The 27,042-nt window shown below is 39.0% G+C and overlaps 1 protein-coding gene across 1 annotated transcript in view; it reads right to left on the bottom strand.

Annotated features, from left to right (window-relative positions):
• Window positions 1-24,096, bottom strand: part of glceb (glucuronic acid epimerase b) — a 57,104-nt gene extending 33,008 nt beyond the window's left edge. The window contains exons 1-2 of the mRNA XM_085156261.1: window positions 23,897-24,096; window positions 392-498 (exon numbers count right to left, since the gene is read on the bottom strand). The gene's annotated coding sequence lies outside the window, so the exon portion shown is untranslated. The remainder of the gene's footprint in view (window positions 1-391; window positions 499-23,896) is intronic.
• Window positions 24,097-27,042: the final 2,946 nt, after the last annotated feature.

The raw sequence follows: 27,042 nt of genomic DNA, 5'->3' as shown, positions 1-27,042 counted from the left end.
ATGTTTCAGAAGAGAAATGCAGCGCTTAAAGGGACTTGTAACAGACATGCCTAATAATTTCATCATACAAGCGAGACCAGGCCATTTTTCACAGTGGATATAAGAGCAGATTTAATTTGCCCGTGTAATGCAGTTAAGCACCAATCTGCATGTGGAAGAGGTTTTAGTGCACATCAAGTGTGTTGGTTAATTTCATTTTTTTTTTTTTTTTTTTTTTTTAATATCGACAATGTTAAAACTTGTCACAGTCAAGGAGCGTGCATAAACCAAATATTTACACAAAATGTCATTTAAAGAACAATCTCTCCTCCGTCCGTGCTTCCTGGACCACAAATATAACTATCTCACTCTAAATCTTGACAGTGACGTCTGTAAGGACAGTGATACTAACCTCTTCTATTCATTTAGAAAGAGATAAACAACTGGCTGAACATCCTGTCGCACTTCACCCAGCGTCCTGTCCCGGCTTGCTCTTCTGGTACTTTCTGTCTGCAGTATCTGTAACACCAACAAAGGAGACACAAAACATGAAAAGTCACTATTGTTTCTCAAAGGTGACCTCATATTTTTTTATTTTGCGTGCATGATGAGGACAATGTATGTGTAGGTGTGTAAAAGAGTAAAATACACCACAGAAAAAAATCTTTTTTACATGTTAAATGCAAGCTGACCGATTTCATGGGATGTACTGCTTTTTTTTAATATAACTGAATTGCTTTTATTTGAACTGAGCTCTTCACTCAATTCTAATCATTTGTCATTAATGTAGCCACAAAAACCCCCACAGCCTCATAAGCAGACCTTGTTACGCAAACATTTTTTTGAAATTCATTTCCCAAAATCTGTTATTGCTATTGAGGCTCACATGAAAGCAAAAAAATGCACCAAGTGAAATGCACTAGGCAGCTGTTGGTTACAGGCCCACGTCAGACAGGTAAAAATACTCACATGTGAATGGGAAAGGTTCAGTTAGCATTAGCTGATAGAAGAATGAATTCCTCCTGTGCACTGGTTTAAGCAGGCTCTACATCCCTCAAATGAAATCCTTTAACTGGCTAAAAGCTTCCTGGGGTAAATTATGACTGATTGCTCCTAAGCAGCTTTTCAATACCACCTTTTCACAGAGCAGCAAAATTAGCCAGTGTGTCTTTTATTTTTTTTCCCCTCAATGTGGCAAATTATAACTTTAAATCAATGCTACGAACACAGATGCACAATAAATTACGATAAGAAAACCGATGCATATTTGTAATTGCAGCTATTGCAGGGTCACTAATATACGCCAATCTATCAGTCCAAATATGCAGTTACATGGATACTTCACTCTGCAATTAATCTTAGTAGTTTATTTCTAGCTGCTGCAGTGGCAAGCTATTAAATTAAAGAAGGTACTAAATCGCTACGTCAAAGAGAATATATTGATTTTTTTTATGAAAAGTGCTTATTGACAGAGCAATTAAATTAGATACTGAAGAAATTAAACCAGCAGAGCTTCATTCTGTCAGTGCACAGCCAACTGCAATGTGACAGAAGCAGAACGACTGGCAAAACTGGCAAATCAACAATAATTACAATATTTTAAAATATAATGGTATCCAGTTACACAAGAGTAAAAGTGTCCCCGTGATGTTGAGGTATCTACGTAGATATTTTAAGCAAAACTATCTGATGGCTACCACTCCCTCAAACTAGTAGCAAGTATATTTTTGCTTTTTTCCTCTTTAGCTTTCGTCGTCGAGTATGCTGATGACCTGTTGTGCCACAATTCTGTCTATTCATGCTACAGCTGGTCTATAACAAGTTGCCATAAAAGATCCTGGCTAAGAAACAAAAGAAAATAAGTTAATGAAGTATTTCAATGACACTCTTGATTCATCAAAGGAGGACAGGACATGTTTGTGGCCTTTTATCTGAAAGAAAGCATACTGCTGCCGAGCCTGAGTGAAAAGGAGACAGAAATGTCAGCAGTCTTAATCAATATTCTCCAGCTACTTTATGAGGATACTGATGTTTTTAGAGGGAGGTGTGCTGCAGGCAGATGGTAAGAAATGAGAGTAAACATCAGCCTGGAGCAGCTCATTTTTCCCAGAGCTAATCCTGCAACAGCCATGCCAGCATTTCATTCTATACACCTCTCTCTGAACATCTGGATAAAGTGTTGCTTTGCTTGAATAAGCATCTTTGTAGCTGGCCTAGTGCACATGCACTGTAACCCACACGGTCAACCGCACACACGCGCTTGTACTAAATGCTTCAAGATGACTGTGAAGGTGCCTTCTCCTCAACCCTTCTGTCCAAAGCGGATAACCAGTTTCTTAAAAAATAAAACATCAAACAAACCCACAAACAAACACATGTTTCAAGCATCAAATGGAACCAAAAGCACAGTGTAAACTTGAGCTCAGAGGTGCCTTTAGTGGTGTTTTGAGAGTGTATAAACTTTATCTGTCCTTCTCAGATGGTTTATGATTGTGGCAAAAAAGGCTTGGCTGGAGGAAAAAAAATACACTTATATCAGATGAAATTAATTAAAACATAATATGAAGGATACTGAGCTTCAAGGAAAATGATCTGTGGCACTGCATCAACAGTAAAGGTCATGTATTTAACAACTGAGTGAGGTGACTACTACACTGAGAGATTAAATACTCTAGATCTGTCTGATTGGGCTCGGAGGGTGATTGAATACTAACACTAGTGACCGATTTCCTAGGGGAAATCCTGTGTATGCACAGATCTTATACAACAGGCTTTGAAGGACTTGATGAATGAGTTTATACTGTGTAAGAGAACAGACTGAAGGAGGGACAGATATTTTTCAAGAAACACCAATATTTGAAATTCTAAGAAGTTAAATGCTCAATCAGTATGAGTTCTAAAAAATATATATATAATCTCTTAAGGATGTGTAATCAAGAGCAGAGGAAGCTGAGCAGCACTCCAACTTCTCTTTAAGGCAGTTTAGCATGTCCCAGCTTTGCTCTGTGCTGACACCTTTTTCACAGCCTTTACATACTGACCCATTCAATCGACCTCTCCTAAGCAAGGGGCTGACACCTTGCATATGAATCACGGACATCAACTTTATGGCTGTCTCCTGTGAATACATTTTGAACATTAGCCTGAGGATATTTCTTTTATGATGGTTTGACTGAGAATGATATCGGGCCATTAATTACTCAAGTCGCTACTCATTTGCTGGCGCCACCACACATCCAGCCATCTATCATGACTTGTGAGGGTGAAAAAGAAAAAAAGAAAGAGAGAGAGATGGAGACCCATCTGTTGGGCATTCATAAATACATTCATTTTCTTTGGGGAGTCAATGGCTGGCCAAACATTGAATGATCGCACCACGGATGCCACCATGGAGCCAGCTATCATTGACCATCTGATGCCCAGAGCAATTTCCAAGAATTCTGCGTCTGCAAAGTGAAGCGCTCAATTAGCTGAGATTTCTGCTTGCAGAGCTGGAGAGCGAACTGATTAAACGCGATTGCTTATCATACAAATAATCTACTCCATTCTGCCCACATATACACACAAACACACACAAGTCTGAAGTATTCGGACGCACAGTTAAAAATAAATAAATAAATAAATAAATAAAATCAATATGAGCTGGTGCCAAGGTCACTGGATAAAAATAGTCTGCATAGTATAATCTAAATGAATTGCTTGGGAGACGCATCTATATCCCAAAAATAAATAATAGTCTGAACCACTCTGCAATACTGCAGATGATTTAATCTCTGGTTGGACCGGAGTCAAAAGCTTCTCTTTTCAGGCAAATTTACACAATAACCTGTTATATACAAAACACTCCTTGAAAAGATAACTGAGAAAAATAGGACTGTGTACATCCTTATATGGTCTGCTATAACAGAAGAGAATGATTTTACTTGTAGCTGCTGTTACTTTTACAAAATTAATAAATGAATGAATAACTAAATCTGCACAGAGCAAACCTCAACAAAAAAAAGACAAAAATCGTTACTTTTAGGGCTTTTCTATACAATCCTGGAGGCCCATGCTAGCCACCGTGTTAGCTGCATTCTCCCAAAGCACCAGTCCCATGCCAACCTCTCCCAACTCTCAAAACATTAGGGTAATTTTCATACTGGATTTAGCAAACAAAGAGGGTTTCAGAAGGCCTTCGTCACATGCTGAGAGATGCGTTGTGGTTGTCACAAGTGTTTAGGGATATAGATAGTAAAATGTGGTGTTATTTAGTGCTGCTTTGCATATATTTATGGGCTGTGTCACTCCCTTTTTTTGTGCTTGTAAAGAAATGCAGCTTTGTTGCACCAGCTTATTTCCAGATTGGGTGCAGCTGTTCTCCACTGTTTGCTCTCTCCCTTTTCTCATGCAGAAACAATTTTCCATTTGTGAATCCCCCCCCTAAAAAAAACTCCATACTTCTAGATTTCCCTTGGAGCATCATGAGGTACTTACCCTTTAAATACACCTACACTCTGAGATGCTTTTTGCATTCAGTCGTGGGAATGTCAGTGTCAGAGTGACACAGTTAAAGGTTGAGGCAACAAGAACAGGCAGGCTCTGGAGAGGCAGGTGGAGTCATTGCGCAAGCCATACAAAACAGATACTTGGAAAACTCTGTGAGAGCCACTCCTGATTTGCGTTCCAACTCTAAACTGAAGAAAACAGGATGAGAGGATAAGTCTCAGAGTGGGAGGCAGCAAAAAGCAAGCTTGCAATAGGAAGCCAAGATGAAAGTAAATAAGAGTTGGGAAGTTTTTAGAAGCACAGCAAATACCCTGGCTGCCTGTCAGGACTGTAGTGAACCCCGTTTTTCATGCTAGCAGGCAAACGCTGCTTATAGTCAGAGCGGACCATTAGTTGCCAGCGATATGTTACGGAATGAGAAAGTAAACATACACAAACAACGTTAAGCAGCAGCAATTAACACAGCTCAAGTCTTCATTATCTCAGTATCTAGCACAACTGAACTGTTATGGTGTCCACGAGAGGTCACTGCAGATAGTGCTGCTCACTTAGAATCGACAGATTCAGATTTATCTTGATTTGGAAAAAAAATGAGCAAGATTGCAGCTAACAACACCTGCCAGATGACAGATGCACCTACAATGCCACAGCGAACAGCCATAGTTAGCATGCAGGCTGTAGTTGTAGGATGGCAAAGCTCTTACTTACAGTCTTCGGGTCATTTTACAGACTCTTTGTAGATTTCTGATATGTGGTATAAAGACAAATCACATGAGAACATTCCCTTCTGGGCTCTGTGCATCTGACGAACAGCTCTGAACTTGTTCGCAGCACAGACACCTCGGTGTGAGCTCTGTAAAAGAGGAGGGCTGTGCCCCAGCTGCCTTTCACATGAAGACAAGACTTGCATCTTCAGAACCTTGTTAGTTCTCTGAAAAGGCCACCGACTAGTTTGGAATATTAAGCAGCTCGTGCTGTCGGAAATCAAAAGGATTTTGGGAGAGAGTGGGAAGTTTCAAAAAGGCTTTGATGGTATATATCGCTCAATCTCCAGAAGATATGACAGGATGAAAAAATAAAGACAGGAGAACAAAGAGCCTCTCGGGGAGGAGGGAGGCAGAGGTTATTCTTCCCCTCTCTCTGTTCTGAATATGCATATATCATTATTCCTCAATCAGAGCGTCTTGCTCTTAAAATGTCAAGACTTCTGACTGAAAAGACGAGAAAGCGAGAGACAGAAATAGAAACTAAAAATGGGGAAATGGGACACCAAATGTTTCAGGTCATCAGACACACTCAAGTAATATAGTCTCACTTTAAGGAATATACAAATGCAGAGCACAGTTAAATAACTCATAAATCTAAGGCCTGGTAGCACAGTTTGTTTAAAAATAATTAAAATAATGAAATGATTACTAGATGCCTGAATAATTACAGAAACAGTTACATCTTTCTGAAAATCTTTAAAGACGCGAATGTGCACAGCATGCTTCTTGGTGCGCTCTAAGACAAATATGTTGATTTAATAACAGCACCCTTTTGCATTGAGAGAATTGCCATCGCTTTGGGAGGAGATTAGATTAAGCATAATAACACGTCTCCTGCAATATGCCTTTCCTTCAGTCACAGTAAAACATAGGTTGTTGCCAATAAAAAGGGCTTTCTTTCAGGAATATATGCAAAATCTCACTTTTAAATTTTAAGGGAACCAAGTTGTTTGAGAACCGAAGAGAGAGTTAAGACGGTCAAGTCGGTGAGATTTGATATGTAAAGCACATTGGCTCACACAGCTAAAGAATTTGACAGAAATGCCAAGAGACTGCAAGCCATCCAGCAACAAGGTTGAACATGTGTGGCAATGAAGAAAAAAGCTGTTCAGAGGCAAAGTAAAAGCCCTGAGGTGATTTTTAAAAAATGTCTCTTTCAAGCTGACCTTGACTTTACCGTATCCTGCAGGTTTACCTTTAACTGGCCTTACCAAGCAAATTATTACCCCTGTCAAGGCTGCAGTGTCCTGCCAATCTTCTGCGTTCTCTGCCTTGAATGCAATTGCTCGTGGATATTTCTGCTCAATTTTCTTCTGCTGCTTTCAGGCAATTTAAATCTCTTTTAGTTCATTCGCACATGATATATGTACCTATAGTGGTCCAGAAATATTTAAACTGAATAAGGGAGATAGTAATTCTGTTGGCTTTTAATTATGGGGATTAAGGAACGTAGTGTTCGAGCTTTACAGATTGCACAGCAAGGGCATGCCAGTTCTGTTGACACTGCTCAGAAGTCTTTCATGTTGTAACTCAGTTTGTAACCCGGAATGTCCATGTGTGTGGCTATAACACTTCTGTCATGGTCCAAATGTCTACTGGAAGCAGAGTATCTGCAGTGTCTCCACAATGTCTCCTTCTCTCACTGTGTATTTTAACACCAAGACAAGTTACGTATAAACACATGACTTGTATGATGACATTACCTTTAATTTAACTGCGAATGTGAGACATGAGCCAAACTGGTATATGTGCAAGTTAGATTGAGATTCATTGAAATGATCAAGGCGTGTGTATGCTTGTTTTTGCTTTTTCTAACTCAGTCAGGGTAACTGTCTGAATGTGTGTGGGGGCATCTTAGAACAGTCAGGTTTACATAAAAGGAAAAACCAAATGTACTAATTGTGGGACATTGGCGAGGCTCTTTGACAATTCCAGAGCAGCTGTCATTACATATGAATGTGGTTATTTATAGCGCTGTTGCATACCATTTCATCCCCTTAGATGTATGCACACAATCAAACCATTCCCTCCTCCATATACAACAGAAGTCCTCCTCAACACAATCTAGGAAAACAACCAAACTTTGCACTTCTTCCTCTCAGAAGGCTCCAAAAATCTCCACCATATTTTATAGCCTTAAAATAAACCCACACTGCTTGTGCAGTTACATCTGGGAGAGAAAGCTGTTTACTTTGTGTCTGCAGAGTTATATAAAAGCATGTTAATCAAACATGGTTTTGATGATAATTAAAATGTCAAAAGGCGATACCAACCATCCACCATAAACAAGGAATTTTACCATGGTAGAAGCAGAAAGCTGTTCCATTTGTAATTACTGCCATTATTATCCACTAACCCTTTAGAACTGAATGAAAGCAAAATGAACATTAATGCAATACTACAAATCTTAGTTCTTACCCCCTGAAGAAAAATAATGACTAGTAAGTGTTCAAAAATCTTACAGTGTTGCAAAACTACAGGTGAACTTGTAAAGAGATAATCAGGGGAGTTTTTGACTTCTAAAAGCGCTCTACAGCTGCTTTTCTGAATGGTTCCCTGTTTGTCTGTCTTGTATATGTATGCAAAGTAAAGAGAGACAAGGTTGCAGATAATGACACAAAAAAAAGAATAAAAAAAAAAAAATACACAAAAAAGTCCATTAAACAACCCTTAGTCAACAAACTGTCTATTTATGATCATCCATACATGCAGTATCAATTAATTACACCATCACACACAAACAAGGCTGTTCCCTGGGTACTACTATCAGTGTCCCTTATAGATTAGATCTATACAGTCACTTGAAGATATGACGTTGAAAGAGCCAGGCTCCATCACATCCATCACTGCTAACAGGGCTGTCAGAGCTGAGCTGAATAGCAAATATGCTAGTCAGGCATGGGGACAGATAGAAAGTAGATAGAGGCACCAGAGAAGCAGGAGAGGAGACATGTCTGTACTGTAATGGTAAAGCCAAGCCTATTTATGCAGCTGCACTTCTTCATGTGTAGCTCTAGAGATGCAGTAAGCCTCCCTCTAACGTGCACTAGCCAGCACTGATTTGCAGTGTTCATCTGGGACTCTGTTGCCACAAGAAAGTAAGGTGAACTGCAGCAAACAAGAGGCCCCAGAAGGGTCCCACTCCTGGGGAGTAAAAAAAAAAAAGAAACTATGCAGAAAGGCCAACAGATTTAAAACTTCTCGCTGTGAGGCAACAGTTCTCCGCACTCAGCTATTGTGCTGCCCCGTTGTGTGTTAAATGCCTTCCTAATTTTGTGGTAATAATTGGGGGGGGAAAAGCTGCCTGTACATGACTAGTTAGCCCAAGCTTAAATCCTTTTTGGCCTGCCAGTTTGCGCAGAAGCTCATTAGTGCAGAGGCTGCTGAAATTAGAAAAAAAATGTCCTGCTCATTTGTATGTGGGAAAATAGCAACAGAAAGTAAATTAGGAAGCCTAAAGCTTTGGTCTGTGCACCAGTGTACAAAGCATCTGGCTCTATCACGGTTCCTGGACATGCTGCCACATGTTATTCCAGCGCTTTCCGAAATTCACTTGTCAGCGTACATACTAGAGATGGCACAATACCACTTTTTTATGTCCGATACCAATAGGGCTGTGCGATATGAACAAAATCTCATATCCCGATATAAGAATTCTATCGTCCTGATAACGATATAAATCACAAAAATGTAACATTTTCTGTAAATTATGTGAATCTCGGGCAGCTCGACTTGCGGCAAGTGTTTCCAGCTGCGCGTCGTGTAACTGGAGCCGATGCATGAAACTATAAATTTTTAGACATAAGTTGTAACGGCTGCCGTTTTCTTTGTGAGTATTTATTACACAGCGTGCTGTGGGGAAAAGCCTGTTAAAAACTAGACATTTTAAATGAGAATAAGAAAGAAAAGTATGTCTTTGTGCCCCCCTTTTCCCTGTTCATGCCCTATCGGCCCCCCTGGCTAAACGTTGCTAGATCCGCCCCTGCACAGTTACCAGCCGTTAGCTGCGTAGAAAAAGATCCTGGTGTAGAAAGTAATATTAAATAAATTCTAACACCAGCTTATCAAGGTTAGACGTGCTGCTGTTGTTCAGCCGCTGGTTTCCTCTTTCTGGCGCGAAGTGGGCCAAAAACAAACAAGAGAGACGGACTCGCGACAGAAAAGACGATCAGCTGATCATTAATCAGTTTCATGATTGAAGTAGCAGCAGGAGAGGGAGAGAGAGAGAGGCAGTCGCTCCATATATCGGTTAAGCTTAACGTGGGAATGCTTTACAAACATTCAGAGATTAACTTACACACTTGCTTTACTTCTCTCTGGGATCACTTCCTCGGAGATGAAATGCTGGTTTGGTCACACACTGCTCCGACGTGCTACGGTTATGAGCCGAGTTACGCCATGTTGCAAGTTTTGTGAGGTGGTTTTTTGATATTTAATGGATCGGATTACATTTTTTATTTCTCTCCGATATCCGATCCAGTAATTTACGTCAGTATCGGACCGATACCGATACGTAATATCGGATAGGTCCATCTCTAGTACATACATGCATATAATTGCAGAAAGCTGGAATACATGTTTCGTTTTTTTAAGTGAAGAATTTGTGACTGCCATTTCAAATAAAAAACATTAATGGCATTTCATTTAACTACTTTAGTTCTCATATCAAAAATATCTTCAGTGACTGCTCACATTTAAAAGCAAAATTGGTGGATCAGTACTTTGTAATTTGACTAATTGGGGGTCTTATGATCTTAAGTACTGAGTCTTGATCTGAAGTATTTGGCTGCTACCTGCTACCATGTGTTCAGACATGAGGCTCCAAAAGAGCCATGAAAATATGAAACAAGCGCTGATGAAGCAGGTCCAACTAAATTCTTCTGAGACGTCTTCTGAGCTTAGTATGTCCAGCCAATCCAATAAAGACTTAACAGGTCTCTCGGCCCAAGGTCGCGCTTCCTACCCTAAAAGAAGGAAAACTTCATTTGCAGGCCTAATCAAGCGTGAACGTCACAGGGGCATAGCGAAGGAAGGTCACGGAAGGCTAATTTTGCTCGGGGAAGATGAGACAGCTTTTGAGTCCCCCAGTTTTGCAATATTGGAGAGTGTCAAGTTGTAAAGATGGCTATTAAAACAATTAACTAAGACATTCTTTATCCACATTGGGTAGTTAGAGTGGATAGCTCTTATGAGAGTGAATGCAAAATGGTAGCCCAGGGAAATTTCGATACTCAAGCTTCATGCGCTGAGCCCTTCAATTATCGAGCTGGATGGAAAAGAATTTCTCACAAAAACAATTGTAGCCTTAAATTATTCTTGCACCTGCTTTGATAAGAGCCAGTGTAACGCTACACAGACTTTTGCTTGCTACTACAAGAGACAGCGCAAGAACTTGACTGTGAGGTCATTCACTCTGTCCATAAAAATCCTTTAAACAAGAAGAATAAATTACTCGAGAATATTAAACTACTTAACCACTTTCATTATTAAAAAATAAAATGCTAATATATTTAGTTTACTATGATACAAGTCAGGCAGGAAACATTTGGCATTTTTGCTTGAAAAATGTCTCAAACTTGTTGCAGTTTATCAGTTTTCTGCGCATAAATAGCAGACCTTAAACAAGTCAAGTATGTTCAACTCTCAATATCAATCAAATACTAACACAAACAACACTTCCTGCAGATGCTTCTTGAGCAAGAGCCAAGTGAATCACTGCTTTATGTGTTGCCAATTATTATTCAAGCCATTTTCCTCAAGCTTGTGCATTTCTTTTATAACAAAATAAGGTAAAAGAATGGGCCGTTCAAACTCTGTATGACTGAGTGCACAATTAACACAACCAAGTTATAAAGAAAGGGGATTCTGAAAAGCACACACACACACTGCCCTGGCACAAATACCACCAGCCCAGGGCAGCCTCGACAAACATGCTGTTTGTGCAGCTCGTGCCAAGTTATTTTTGCTCTGTTTGGTTTTTTTTAACCTCGGTTTCATTACAATTATTTGAACAAGTGAATGGCTGTAGTGAGTAAAAGTGAAGTGAGAAGCATTTGGACTGTTAGCATAACGCAAAAGGCATTGTTAACATTTACTGCACAAAACACAAGCTGAGAGACAACACAATGGCATTGCTATGCAGTGCCACTGGAAAGGCACTTGGAGTAAGGCAAGAGACAAGAACAATGCTACATTGCTAGTTTAAATGTGTGATTAACTCATGACTATAAAAAAAAGTGGTGGGCAGTGGGTTGTTTGGTTTGAGTATTGATAAAAGATGGGACAGAAGGCGAAGACACAAGCACACCACACAGAATCATGAGCCAGCCAACCAGAGCAACTCGCTCCCTGTAGAGTGTTACAATTCCTTGGAAAGCCTGGTTGAACCCACCAGCTTTTAATCCGATCAGCATCTATAATGCTAAATTAATGTTAGACAGTTCAAAAGTAAAGTGCAGAAGATGACCGGACTGTGTCCCTTTTTCAGGCCCACTTTCTTTAGCTCTGCAGGGTGGTACTTGGTGGGACGGAGGGATATAGCAGAAAGTGCCCAAGGGAGGGTTACGGCTCCAAAGAATGCAAATATAAGCTGTCTGCGTGTTGCCTTTGAAGCAGGCTATGGTTGGGTGTACTGTGGAGGTCACAGGGCAAAGCAACAGCGGTGTCCCACAGAGAGACTGGGCCAACCCAACCCCCTCAACCCACTGTTAAAACGAACAAAGAGCAAAGGCTACAAAAACATAAACATGAATGCTGAATACTCACAGAAACTGTCATTGTAAATTGCAATTAAAACAAAACAGTTTAACATAATTTGCAACAAGGAGTTACACCAAAAAACTTGCACGCCCAAATGGCTTGCCTTTTCTAACAAGGTTCAACAAACTCATCTCAGAGCACTGATCCGGAGGGACAGAGAGCACCAAGTGGCTTCACTGCTGAAGTGTAACTATGGCAAAGCAGTAAAAGGATGAATCTCAGTGCTGTCAGGTGGAACGCTGAGATCAGTCCCTGGCACTTCCGCAACAGTAAACTATGACAGGCAGGGGTGCACTGTGGAGTCTGCCGAGTCTCTTGGCCTGATCACTGCAAGAATTTGTGACTGATTGCTTAATCTGACTGTGCTGATCTGAAAATTGGAGATTATTACATACAATCATATAATCAGGGGGGCTTTCTTTCAACTTTATTGTGCTGAATACCCAAACATGAACTGCACAAAAGAGACAAATGATCCTCCACCTTCCAGCGTGCAATCATCAGTCAGCCACTTATCTGAGGATTGGATCCCAGTGACGAGGGTAGATTTTACACGTTAGGGATTAGAGTTTTCGGAAGCATCAACCATGCATCCAGCACAGAGAAGACCTTTGTGTGTTAGCCCATTATTAAACACTGTGGGAAAACCCAGCTTTGCCTGCATTGGAGACAAAAATCCCAGCAGGAGATAGTAGCTAGAGCAGCGGGAAAGACCCTTTTAGACATGTGCTCCTTGCCCTTATTTTGACTGCATATAAACCTCAGCTTTAAAGCCTTTTCTATGAAGGTAATGATGGTGAGCTTACTACACAGTTCTTACACACTTTAACAGCACAGTTTCATGACTATTCTTTAACTTTGTCATAGCATGCAAGATTTCCAGACAACACATTCTGAAGTATCTGTAAATGTCAGCAAATAAAACGACTCTCTTCTCCCTTTTCAGGGTAGAAATCATGGTCCACATTCATGATACACATTTATTTTTCTAGCTCTTCAGATTAAAATCAAGCTCTTTATTTAATCCTGCTATCTTGGTGAATCCTGGTATTGCAGCTCCACTGAGCATGACTTTTTTCCTCCATTAACGTCATACAAGTTTAGATCACAGTCATCATAGTAAGCCGATTAAACTGATTATGGCTAAAATTATTATCATAATTTGGATCAATACTGAGATCATGATAATCTGTCACAATTGTGATTAACTGATTTTAAATAAAATATATTTTTATTGCACTCACACAGAACTCTGCTTTCACATTTGTACAAATCTCTGCATCAAAATAAAATATAATTAAAAAGAAAAACAAATTTAAATCAACAGGGTGCCACTTTCACCTTTACACTATGTTACATTCCTGTAATTTCATCTTTATAAAATAATCTTGACCTTGACCCAACGGCATCTCCTAAAAGCAAAATGCAAATTCTTCATTTCCTCCATTTATTGTGCATGAATGAAGATCTGAATGACACTGGCAGCAAAGTACTCGACAGCCATGACACCCCTCTCCGTTTCCTCTGCATTGTTTTACATACGGCACAGGTTTTTCCACTCTGGAACAGAAACAGTACAAGGTGACAACCCCCTTTTGTCCAGTACGCTGACAGTCTTCCTGAAGCTCTTTAAGTTTAGTGAAAACACATCTTTGGCCAAATGAAATGTGTCCGTTTTGGTGATACCTCAGCCAGATTTCAGTGCATCTTTGCGTGAGCTCAATGTGGATATGAAATGTTGGGACAATTCATGTTAGCGATCATTCCATTGTTTTTCTTGGACTTCATGAATTAATTATATTACAGTTTGAAGTGTGGTTTTTTTTTGTGGATGAATAAGTTATTTGTGCTTCTTTGCAGCGAGGACACAGCACTCTTTGCATATGATTTACTCCTAGTTAACATACCTTGTGCTAAGTCTTATGCATTTCCAAACAACAGATCCAACGTCAAGGGACAATCTGTTCACCTTGTGTTGTGCCAAACATGAATTTTGTTCCAGAAATGTGTCTTTTATTGTAGTGTTACTCTTCCAGAGAAGTCTGTGGAACTTAAAGATGCATGATGCAAGTAACAGCTAGGTATGGATATGCAGACACGCTGTCAGGTGCGGACCACTTGATTTCCTTTTGCCTTGTGTTCGACTGGTGAAGCCCGCATTTTTAGTATCACATGATCATGTTCATTTAACTGGGAAACCAAAACCATGACCAAGATTAAAATGTGATTAACTGTGCAGGCATAACCTAAACTATACTACCGGTAATTAGCTACCTTTAGTGACCAAAGTCACTAAAGGTAGCTATTTATTTCTGTTTCTGGACATGATGGCAGATGGCAAGAAAACACGGCTAGTGATGAAGACGAGAGTCTGTCTGTGCAGAGCTGCAATATGGGAAAGGCTTCTTGATCATGGCTAGCTGGCCATATTTGAAATGTCAAACCTTTTTACTTCCACAATTTACCAATTGTCTATCCTGGAATTAAATCCATACCCATGAAGCCAGACATTTTTAAATCTGCATTTGCATGGTCCACATCTCCTTAAAAGTGCAGGCTACAACTCACATTGAAGTCTGACACACAAGACTACTTAACGTCAAGACACACAATTAATCTCCACAAAAAGTTGACTAGTATAAAAATATATAAAAATATAATCACTTATACTACTTAAATGCAAATTTCCATGACTTTTTCAGCAATTCATGTTTTTTGAAACAAATATAGTCTGAGTCAAAACTCCATGCAGTTACCTTAACAGATAGACATGTAGATCACAACTACACAAGGCTCATATGTTAGTGGGTGGCTGTGGCTAAGTATTTAAAGGGGGTCATACACTAATCAGGAAGGTCAGCGGTTCTAGCCCCAGCAACTGCTGCAGATATATCCAGTGATGTGTGGGTAGAACCTGTATGCACAGAATAAATTGCTATGTGAATGGGTGAATGTGGCTTGAGATGTGAAGTGCTTTGAATGGTCAATAAACACCACAGAAGCATGCTATAAATACTTAAAAAATTTTAAATTGCTAAGCTTAAAAGACAGGACTGTTCTGGAGACAAGTTGTCTCACCAACTCAGTTTTTAATTTGCAAAAGAGGAAAAAAAAAAGCACTGCACAAACACTGATTTTACTGGCAATTATAGAGAATTAAATGTTCAAAGTGTGGCTGCACTTCACTAGAGGCTATGCTGACAATGATAGTTGCCATAAGCATAAGAAGTCTTTTATACATGTGGCAAATATTTCCCCATCTGCGCTGGCTTTCCCCATCACTTGTGTTTCTGACAGAAACCATGAGAAACGTGTAAGAATGACTCATCACACTGACTGTTGCTATAATCAAGCCAAAAGAAAAAAAAATTACAATGACTTGCCATGCTGTAGGGAGGACTTGTGTGGAAGTCTGAAATCAAATGTTGCTCAGACAGCAGAGATTTTTGAAGAAATGCCACACAACCAGCTCTAAATAGTCAGGTTGATGACTGATATACAGTTAAACACCTAAATATTCCATGGATGTGTGGTCTGAGTGAGCTGGATATTTGATGGAAAAATATCACCTTAACACCACACATGCTACAGAGAACTGAATTATTGCTGTTAAGCAGAGCAAGGAATTTTAACAGAGTTTTCCTAACATCTTAAGTTTTATTTCGCTTACACTATTTTGCGCAGAGAAACAAAATTTCACAAAAACCAAAAACCAGAGTCAAACTCATAAGCTGATGCTAACAGTCATTCGCGTATCCTTGTTGCTGGGTAACAGCCTGCAGTCATCTATTGTAGTTTTCAACAAGTCCTACACACGTCTCCTGAGCATTTGCTGCCCATTCAAATCTCTAGCTCCTCTGGATTCGATGGTCTGGCATGGACCTTAGTCTATAGTTCACCTCAAAGATTTTTAATGGGATTCAAATAAGGGTTTTGACAGTCTAGTCAATAACATTTCCTTTGGTCTTCTTGACATAGTCCTTGACCAGGGCTGACACATGTTTGGGGTTTATGTCGTGTTGGAAGACAAAGTAACAACACAGACCCAATTTTGTTACTATTTGTGGTTCTCTTTCAAAATCTTACATATCCTTCTTTATTGATTTATTCCTTTCACATTGACGAGATTCCCAGTTCCAGATGCACTGAAGCACCTCCATATCATAATACTCCCTCCACCATGTTTCACTTTGGGGTCGATGTTCTTTGGATAGTGCACCGCTCCCTTTTTTCCCCTTCAAACATAAGCAGCCTTTCTTTGGGAAAACAGCTCTAGTGGCATCTCATCTGACCAAAGGATGAGCTTCCAGTATGCATAATCTTTCTCCAGGTTGCCCTCAGTATACTTCATTCAGGGTTGAAGGTGTCTCTTCTTGCAGAAGTAGAGTTTTTCTTGGTATGCAACCTCACAGTACATTCCTTTGTAGGATTTTTAGTAACCGCCTTCTTTGAGACTACAACTCCTGTTTGTCAAAGTCTTTCACTCAAGTCTTGGCAGTTGTTCTGGTCTCTTTAGACACATCTCTAATTAGTTTTCTCTCCAGAGTATTTGAAATCATTCCTTTCATACCTCAGCCAGGCTTGTTCTGTACTGTGTGGCTTAATTTGAATTTCTTGATGATACTTCTATCTCTCCAGTTCTTGACATTTTGAAATGATGTGATAACTTTGCATATCTATCTCCTGCTTCGTGAGCATCAACAATTGTTTTTTCTCAAGTCTAAACTGATTTGTTTCCGCCATGATGCCTTCTCAAGTGACAGCTCAAGTTTTTTACTGTGTGTAAATTGAAAGATAACCCCCAGTTTTAGTTTTAACTTGATATTGTGTGCAAAGACTAATAAATTATGCTTTGTGTTAAAAAAAATAATAATTCTGTGCTCTGTTAAAATAAAGAAAGAAAGAAATTTGACAGAAACTAGAAATTTTGGAGTGGAGATGAAGAAAAAGCTGCTTGGACCTTTGAATCCAGCCCTCTTTCCTCACTCACCACACCGGCACATATCACACGCATGTTTCTCTAGAGCAACTGCCTGGAAATGCCCACCATCACGGCTGTTTTTGAACAATATCTAATCTCCACAACCCTCCCCCTTCTGTATGACTCACAACTATAAACACTTGATTTTCAATGAGGCTGGACCACATGTCCTAATAAGAGGTTCTGGGAGATACTACCCAGCCTTTAGATCTTAGCTGCTGCCGTCTTTCGTAGAGATAGACATGCTTGGACTTGAACTAGTAAAATAATGTAGAATTTTAATTATTTACATGCAACAGCAAAATACAAACAGCAGATAGATCGAACACAAGTAGTCTCAGATTGGTCTCAATTTTAAGCATAATGATGACTGTATCATAGATATCTGGTTTCCACTTTACTCCCTCTCTGTGAAACCCTTACCACAAAAAAAGAATGACAAATGAGTAGAGTTCAGTATAAAACATTGTTATCATTCAACAGCCTTCTGCACTTTTCTACTTCAGCCACAAGGACACTTGACAGTTCCAGGCAGTGTGGTAAAATGTGCTGATTAAGGGCACTCATCAGAGAAGAGACCGAAATGGCTGTGGAAGGACAGACGTCAACAATAAATCAAAGCACAATGACATAAAATTGCAGGGTACCGAATTCAGCAGATAGCCCTAGACGGGACACTGCGTTTAATATTTACTGGAGACAAGGGACTAAATGGTGGAATGTGGGTTCAACAAAGAGTTCAGAAAGAATTTGTTGCAAGTGCAATAGATTAGCATATGAACAACAGCTCTGGTGTTCTGTGGGCTCGGTGAGTAGGCTCTGTCAGAGGACACCAGAAACTGGAGAAAACGCGAACATGCTAAGAGATCAGAGGGTGCATGCATATCTGAATATTTTAGTGGAAAAGTGGATAAAACACAATCATGCTGAAGGAGCGACTTATGAGAAGGTGCATTTTGCGTCACATCAAGAAAAAGCAATAATGCATCTAAGACAGCCGGGTAACGCTGTCTGATCAACACAATAGAATAGAATAGAATAGAATAGAATAATTCTTTAATTGTCCCACAAGGGGAAATTTGGTTGTAACAGCAGCCAAAAAGACAAATATACTACAAACAGTACACAGGACACGGAACGGAAACATACACAATTTTTCTTACATATTTACATTAAGGACAATGGTTACTATAAACAGAGAGTACTGTACAGTTATTAAATTAAATAAAAATAATTACAGGTAAGAGACTAAAGGATTATTTTGAAAGTGCTTCATGGATTTTAACCCTTTAAAGCCGGTCGGAGCGGGCACGCTCCATTTTGCGTAACTATTTTTAACCACATAAGCTAGCGCAATAAATTTTTTTTGCATATGAAACCAGATGAGTTGTACTTACATCTTATGCCATCAGCTTGTCCTAGGTCACGGTTTCCTTCCACATAAAGCTTTGCAAAAATTGCATAAAAAGCGCTTGCAGGAACAAAAACATATTCCAGAAACGGGCTTTGCCGATCCGATCAGCTGTTCGGAACACTTCCTACATTGAAATAGACGTCAGTGCGAACTATCGCATGTCCGCCATTACCTCCACGAAACCGGAAGTGACGTCATTTTCGCGGAAAATATAATTTTTTACTTGTAGGCCTTATAAGCCTTTACTGGTGTTTTTAAAAGTCATGTTTGACTCTATACTTTTCTGAATAGTTTCTAGGATGCTTAGAACTCAAATTGCACTGCTTTAAATAATTTATTTTTATGCACATGCTGTTTTCTCTGCAAATTTGCATTATAGGATTGTTTTTCGATTTTTCTGCAGTATATAAAAATTGGTGTGTCTCAAAAATAAAACCATGAAGACACTCAAAATAAAATTCCTGTTGTGAACTATTTTTTGCAACTTTTTTGTATTTAAAGTTTTGAGGGATAAACCTCTTAAATTTCTCTAAGTAGAAATATATGTAAAAAAAAAACAAAAACGATTTTCAAATTTTTTGCAGTTTATTGCACTTTTTTGCAATTTATGTAGTTACTATGGACTGAATGCATACATATTATTAAAATTTGGGCTATAATGGTTGTATTGATGTATAGCAACTTGAAATGCTCCCAAAAATGGCTCCACAGCATGTAAAAATATAAAGTAAGCTCTGGCGGACTTGGTCCTATGGTAGGTCTTAAAGGGTTAAATAATTACATTGTAAATTTCATTCACAGTGATCACATATTTGTACAAATATTAGTATATACACCATCTTCTGTCTTCTATAGGATTTTTTTTTTTTTAAATCAGCTCTCTGTTCTGATTGACTGACTGTAACCAGCACATTGGCAGTTTCTGCCAGCGTTACTGCAATCTGCCACAGCTCAAAAATAGTATGAATTCACGCTCCACGGAATATGGTTTTATTTCTTTAACCATGTAGGCACATTTCTATACACCCTCGCTGGCTTTTAAACAACAATATACAAACTACTTCTTTTCTATTAATTGGCACCATTTCACATTTGTTTGCTTACTCCCACCAGCTGGCTGGCACAGACTGAGGCACCGTTAACGTTTAAGCAGCTTTAGTCACTAAATGAGTTTTCACGCATATGCAGCAGCCCTGAAGTTTTCCAGATATCACCCAGAGATGTACATACAGTAAGAACGCAAATGTCTGAATCAGTCAGACTGGACACTAAACACACTTTTAACCCTGCCAGCTTCTGATTGCAGAGTGTGTGTAACGGAGCCTAATAGTGCAGGCAACTATCCAAAAACTTCACAGTGAATCAGTGAGATTCATGTGTTGTACATCCTCGATGCCCTACCGAAGAACCACTGTAATCCAAATGCTCAATTTCCATTCGTGAGATTGTGTCTGAGAATAATCTCTTGACACCATCCGGAATTCATGTGGAAAAACTGCCTTTGTAGAAAACATCTATAATTCGGAATAAGCAAGCTTTAATTTCTGTTGAAAATGTACCAACACTAATACTGCTTTACTGTATGTAAAATCAGAGCACCAAGTGGAACCACGTAGCCCCCAAGCTTTAGAAGGGGATGAATGTCAATTGGCAAAGTTGACAGAATAGCTGCCACAATGAGGTGATAAAGTTTCTTCAGTTTAGGTTTGAACTATAACTTTGCATTTTCAGGGGCTTCCACTGCATCTGTGTCATGTCAACATTTTCAGTGCCAGAACTGAAAGTGCACTCAAATCAACAACAACATAAAGAGTAAATTTTTACTATGATGAATTTCCTGCTTCTGCAAATGCTTTTAAATGGATTTCCAGAATCTCATTTTTATGTGGCGTCCACACTTTACATTTACTGACTGAAAAAAAAGAAGATAAGTCCTCTATGTAGACATTTCAACAAAGTATGAAATTCAAAGAGTTTTAACCCATATAAAATGGGTAAGGACATTCATCACTGAACATGAGCTGCAAATACTGCTGTGCGATATGACAAAATATATCGGATGACAAAATTATTATTAACATTATTATGTTAATAAAATTATTAACATCTATCGTTTGTTTCGTAGTGTCGCAAAATACATCGTTTACTGCAATATTTTTTCATCATTTGGATGGTCACCACGTGGAACCAAGGTTTGGTTATGAAAACTCTGACACGGACCAGAAAACTGTGCTATGCAAACTATGCCGCAAACCGGTCCCCACCTCAGACGCAAACACGACAAACCTGTTCTACCACATACACAACAATCACGGGAAAGAGAGTTTATGGATGAGAAGCAAAAAAGAGCCATCAGGTGCTCAAAATAAACCTTACACTCAAACATTAGAACAAGCTTTTCCCTCCAGCACGCCGTGTAATAAGCACTCTCAAAGAAAATGGCGGCCATTACAACTTATATCTAAAATATAAGAAAAAAATCAACTCCAGGTACACAACACCCAGCTGAAAACACTTCACACAAGTCTAGTTGCCCGGGATTGTGATATATCTCGTTATTGGGATGAGAAACGTCTTATATCGGGATAAGAGATTATGGTCATATCGAGCAGCCCTAGTTGCAAATCTATCGTGTAAAAAAAAAAAAATTGTGCCACACAAATGTCCTCTGATGTGTTCACAACCTCAAACAAACAAACAACACTCATGGGAATAAACATAGTATAGGGGCCATCGATCTAAATGTAAATCAGGTTGTATGCCATAAGTCTGGTTTACATTTAGATAAGTGGATTTTAATTTCCTTTAGAGAAAAATCCTCATTTTCACACAAATGAATCGATATTCAGTATGACTGCATGCTAGATCAATAAGACTAAAGCTAGAGCCATAAATCAGCTAGGAAGATATACTGGCAGGATTTAGTTTAGGAATGATAGTATTGCTGTGTACAACGGAGAACATACAACAGGGTGCAAAGTATACAAGAGAGTTACCTTCACTTTCAGAGGAATAACCACAAGTGACCAGTAATAACAGAGTTTTAAATAGCTATCTACTCCTCCTCCAACAATTACAAAAAAAATGTACAAATCAATATGCATTTTTATTAATTTCTGAAGACAGTAGGTCTCACTTCCCTTAATATTCATTCTTAATGGATGTGCCATCAGCTCCTATTATTTGTGCCAGGATTCACTTTAAACTGCTTGCAAAGTCGTACTCCCTGCTAACAAGTGACAACTGGTAGTACGAATTCAGTGTCAAACACACATGAGCTAAAACATTATGACATCTCACAGGTGAAGAGAATAATTCTGATTATTTCAACACAATAGCGCATGTCAAGGTCTGTGACATGCTAGGCATTAAGTGATCAATTAATCCAGTAAGCCTTGAGGGGTACAACCAGTGACAACTGAGAAGAACCTCCCGGCAGTAGTTCAAGGAGGGATAAATAACATACACAGTCTGAACCGCTGCAGCTCTCTCTGTAATACTTAAAAACAATGTCCTGCTGTCTCATCGCCAAATGCCAAATGATGATTTCAAAGATCTTACACTTAGTCTACGCCTAGGTAGCTCAAACTGCTTTGGCAACACCGGACTGACCATGATCATATTTGGAGTGTTGGTTCATAATTCTACACAGTGACCCGGGAGCAGAGAGCAGTACGGCATGAGCAAAACACACATGACAACTGCTGTTTCACTTACGATTTTCTCAGAAACATCCTTTTTTGAACTTACATATTATATAAGTCTACTAAACATCAGTCCCTATTCTAACACTTACAGTGCAGAAAACTGTTCAAAAGTGGAGTAGACTGGTATTGGCTGGCTCTTTCTCGGCATCATATCAAACAGAAAGGAAGAGACACACCCAAAGTGGGCAGAGATTTGTAGTAGGAGATCCTGAATACTGGCATGCACTTGCATAAACACATGCAGTACACCATGTAGGCAGAGTCTGCACACCATTTAAAGAGGCAGCTGGTGCATATGCCAGATTCCATGCTCAGTTCAACAGGCATATGTGCCTTTCTTGACCATATCATGCAAACACAACAGACTAAGTCTTAATGCTAAGCAACAATGCAACCACCATTTAACAAATAAATGCATCTTAAAATTTACTTATTTAAAAATTTTCCTGAACAACCAGACATTTATTACAGGAATAACTGTTCCTCTGGGCAATCACAAAAAACATTAAAATACAAAAACAAAATATAAGAGATTCTCCTTCCATCTTCTTCATCATTCCGGGATACATGACTAGCACGTCAAAGAGAAAAACAGGCACACCCAGGGTCTTACATATAACACGGTCACTGCTATATTATAGCTTATTTTATGTTAGTGTGTTTGGTTTTACAATGAATGTGTACTTTGTAGAGCCTGGCCAAACCTATAAATTTGGTGACAATGATCTCAAAATCAGCACAGATGAAAATAATGCCCATATAGAAATGTTTTAAGAGTTCAATTTTAAAACTATGGCCAAATAATCTGCAGACCTTTTTCCTTTCCTCCGACAGCTTTGTCTGGCTCGTAATTTTTCTTGCCTGGAATAAACACATTTGTAAGAGTATCTAGAAAAACCAACAACATGAACATATCAGTTCCCTAAAAACACCCCATGCCATTTAAAGAAGATCCATAACAAAGGCACACAGTTAACAGCTGTGTAGTTACCACAGCAGAGAGCTCAGGCTGTTTAAATCCAATCTCTGATTATTCTCTACTCCTCAAAAGGCTTTTTACACATAGCTGGTTTTTTATCTTTATTGTACAACAAACTCACAGCTAGAGGTATGTGTGGAGTAAAATCATCTCTGTAGATAAGTTTGTGCACAAAAAGATGCCTTCCATTGAACCTTAAGAGGTACTAGCATTAAAAGTCGCTATTCTGTTGCAAAGACTTTTGGGTTTAAAATTATTCAAGGTACTATAAACCAAGAGCAGAACTGTCGCTTTAAGTATCAATGCATGCAGGTTAGCTAACCGGTGAACAAGTTAAGTTTGTCAGTTTCATTCACAAAAAGCTTGCCATGGCTCCCTCACCTCGCCACCTCACCACCGCCTCATCGACAGGACAGTAACCCAGAACTATTATCACTCTGTCGAGTTGGCAAGCGAATTAGCCAGCTAGCTAGTGAGCAAGCCAAGCCACTTTATACTAAGCAGATGTATCGTTAGCATACAAGCTAACAGGGATATCCATTCCAGAGACAGAGTCGACAGTGAGCTTTGAAGTTGCTGCTTGCCCCCCCCTACTCTGGTTCCGTTAACACACGCCGACCAGCTGGAGGCTTTCTTCATGACTTATCGACAAAGTGCTTTACGAGGATAACTTAAAATGTGACAGAAAAGGACGCGAAGATTAGTGGGGGGGTTAAATGTTGCTTTGCTGGTGTAATACTCAACTGTGAAAATATCAGCTAGCCCTGCATATGAGTGTCTGGACAGCGGGAGCCAACAGGACGATAAAGGTAGCAACCTTACCTGGAGGAGGAAAGGTGTTGTGCAAAGTCGGAGTTTGGCCAGACACGTCAGTAGCTTCTTTTTCTCTTTGTCGGTCAGTTTAAAAGACTCCTGCTTTACCTTTGGCTGGATCACGGTCACCCAAAGATACTGCCTGACTCTGCTGCCTCCCAGCCACAACAGCGACTGAATACAGTTCAGCGTCTGCTTCTCACTGGGAAGAATTATTGGCATCGCGAGATAGGGCGAGAACTCGGGGGTGTGTACGGACCAATCACAGTAGCCGGCTGGAGCGAAGCGTTTGTTTTTGTTAGGGTTTGTGTGAAAGTCTGAGAGACAGTCTGCTTCTCTATAAAATAAAATAAAATAAAATAAAATAAAATAAAATAAAATAAAATAAAATAAAATAAAATAAAATAAAATAAAATAAGCATTTTTATTTTTCTAAAGTTAATATACCTTTTAACTAACTTGAAACCCATTTTACATATTATTATTATTATTATTATTATTATTATTATTATTATTATTATTATTATTATTATTATTATTATTAATGCAACTAACATTAGGCAAATCATTTTTTAAAAACTACCTGAAATAAAATACTAAAACATGAACATAAGTGACCAAGTGATTATTATTATTAAGGCAACACTGCATTAATCAAAAGCCTAACTGCTACAATCTGCACATACCTCTGCCTCAAGAAAAATGTGGAGAACTGCATCAATTGATAGCTAAAACAGCCTCAGGTTGCCTATAAGGTGTGTGCAATGCAGAGAAAGGACACAGAATTATAAAGCAACTGTTCTACATAATGTAAATGACGGAGGCAGAATGCACTGCAGTATTTTTGACTAGAATGAGGAAACACTGATGAAATTCTCAGATGTGTTACATTAGATGAGATTATTTAAGTTTTCTTAGACCTCTAATATCTTTTACAAGAGACTGCATGAGGGTATTTCAGTAAATCATTAAATAAATGAGAAATCCAGTCATCTTCACTATATCCCATGTCTTATGAAGTACAACGTGAGAAAGAATAAAAGAAGATGATATCATCATAGGCAAAAGGAACCCAGAGCGCAGCACATGCATGATGCAAGACTGCACCACTCTCTGATGGGGGGGGGGGGAAACAACATCTGAGCATTCTCACATTTTCTCTGTGAGTGTCGCATATCCTCGCAGTTAACTTAACGGGCACTAATGTAGTCTCAGTAGCTTTAGCTGTCCTAGTTGTGGATGCTCATTAAAATCAGGTATAGATTCTCCAGTCCACTGGTGCTTAATAGTTTAGTGGACTCAAAGGAATCCAGATTTCTTTTATTTTGAATTCTTCCTATTTTTTTAAATTTACTTTTAAGATTAGCAAGCCAGCATCTTCAGCCCTTCTTTCATCTAAAAATATGTTTAAAATTCAGTCAGCTCCGTTTTTTTTAACATGTAGAAAGATCCTGTATGTTTTTCTTTCATTATGGTTCATTCATAAAAAAGAAGCAATCCACCAGTTAGCTCACAAACAGCAAAATTCCTGGGAGCCCACAGAAGACAACTGCAGTGGATGACTGCAGAGTTATTTCACTGGTTTAAAAAGTGTTCATACTTTCTAGTCAAGAAGTCAAGTGTAGTCAAGAACACTCTCAAGGAGATATTCAAGAATGGAAAAGATTAAGTGTTTACACCAACATGCAAACCACTGACTACACTGAGGATCAAGAAGGCCCGGTTGTTTTTCCACAATTCTGAAAAAATCGAATAGTTGAGATTAATCTATACCATAATGATGGGAAGAGAAAGGAAGAGAACCTCTCGTGATCAAATCCATACCACATCATCTGTCAAACAGGGTGCAGGCAGTGTTATGGCATAGGCATTTAACTAGATCACTAGCACTGATGATGTGACTGCAGAGTGTACAGAGAGGAACAGCAGAATGTATTCTGAAGTTTACAGGGCTATACTTTCTGCTGAGATTCAGATAAATACTGCTTCACAGTGCAAATGGATAATGATGCAAAATCAACCCAGCAGTTTCTCTGGGCAAAGAAATGGGAAATTCTTCAATGGCCAAGTCAGTCATCTGATCTCAACCCAGCAGAGCATGCGTTTCAGTAACTGAAGACAAAACTGGAGGGACGCACAAATAAAGGTGTCTAAGGTAAAATCCTAGCAGAGCATCTCAAAAGAGGAAAGACAGCATTTGGTGGTGTCTGGTTCTAGACATCAGGCAGTCATTGACTGCAAAGCATATTGTCACAAACCAGCCCAAAGGTCAGACAAAGGGAGGGAGATCACACATATAAATTTGTCTTAGAGGAATAAAAATGTAAATTAAAAGAAATAAAAATGTAGTGGCCAGATCAGTCACGTGAAGAGTGTGAATTCACGTATGTTGCAAAGGTCTCTAAAAGAAAAGTGAAGTTAATCCAAAGCCAAACCCAAACCAGCTGTTCTCCTGCCTGCTGGAAAGAAGTGAAAACATTAGCGTCAAGCCGTTTTAAACCATTAGCCAAGTGCCAACAGATGTGCCGTCACTCAGTATCTGCCTTTCACAACCTGCTGCCTTCAACACAAGACCAGAAAGAGGCAGAACAGAGAAGGCTGAGTGGGTAGGGTCATCATAGTATTCATCACATTATTATAAACAATGATATTTGAAATTATTTTAGGTTGCTCGTTTTATTTTGATCCTCTGAAAACTTTGGACCATGTTGAAAAATGGCTGTAACTGCTAAACAGATGATACAACATTTTTGTTGAATCCCTTTAATCAAAGCTGAAAATCTGCACTTCAATCACATATTGACCGCTTGATTTAAATTCCACTGTGGTGGTGTGTAAAGGCAAAGCTACCATTGTCCAAAAACAAATGGACCAAATTATACATGGCAACACCAACATATTTTTTTTCCTTCTTTTAAATTTTTTATCTAGGACTGCCATTACTTAAAAAATGTATCTAATCTAATCTAATAAAAATTCTATTGACTATTATATAGTTTTAGCTATATGATCGTTTTAGTGCTACTTGGAGAATGTTAGCAAAGATAGACCGTTAAACCAAGATAAAATAGCACGGTTGTATTTAGCTACAAGGAAAGGAAATGATAGGTTTTCTCTGAGTGAATGTCACATGTCATGATTCCTATTATTTGTTC

Source organism: Neolamprologus multifasciatus, chromosome 1 (assembly GCF_963576455.1).
Source record: "Neolamprologus multifasciatus chromosome 1, fNeoMul1.2, whole genome shotgun sequence".
Lineage (NCBI taxonomy): Eukaryota > Metazoa > Chordata > Actinopteri > Cichliformes > Cichlidae > Neolamprologus > Neolamprologus multifasciatus.
The sequence above is the reverse complement of the archived record's forward strand: the minus strand, read 5'-3'. Positions and strand labels throughout refer to the sequence as shown.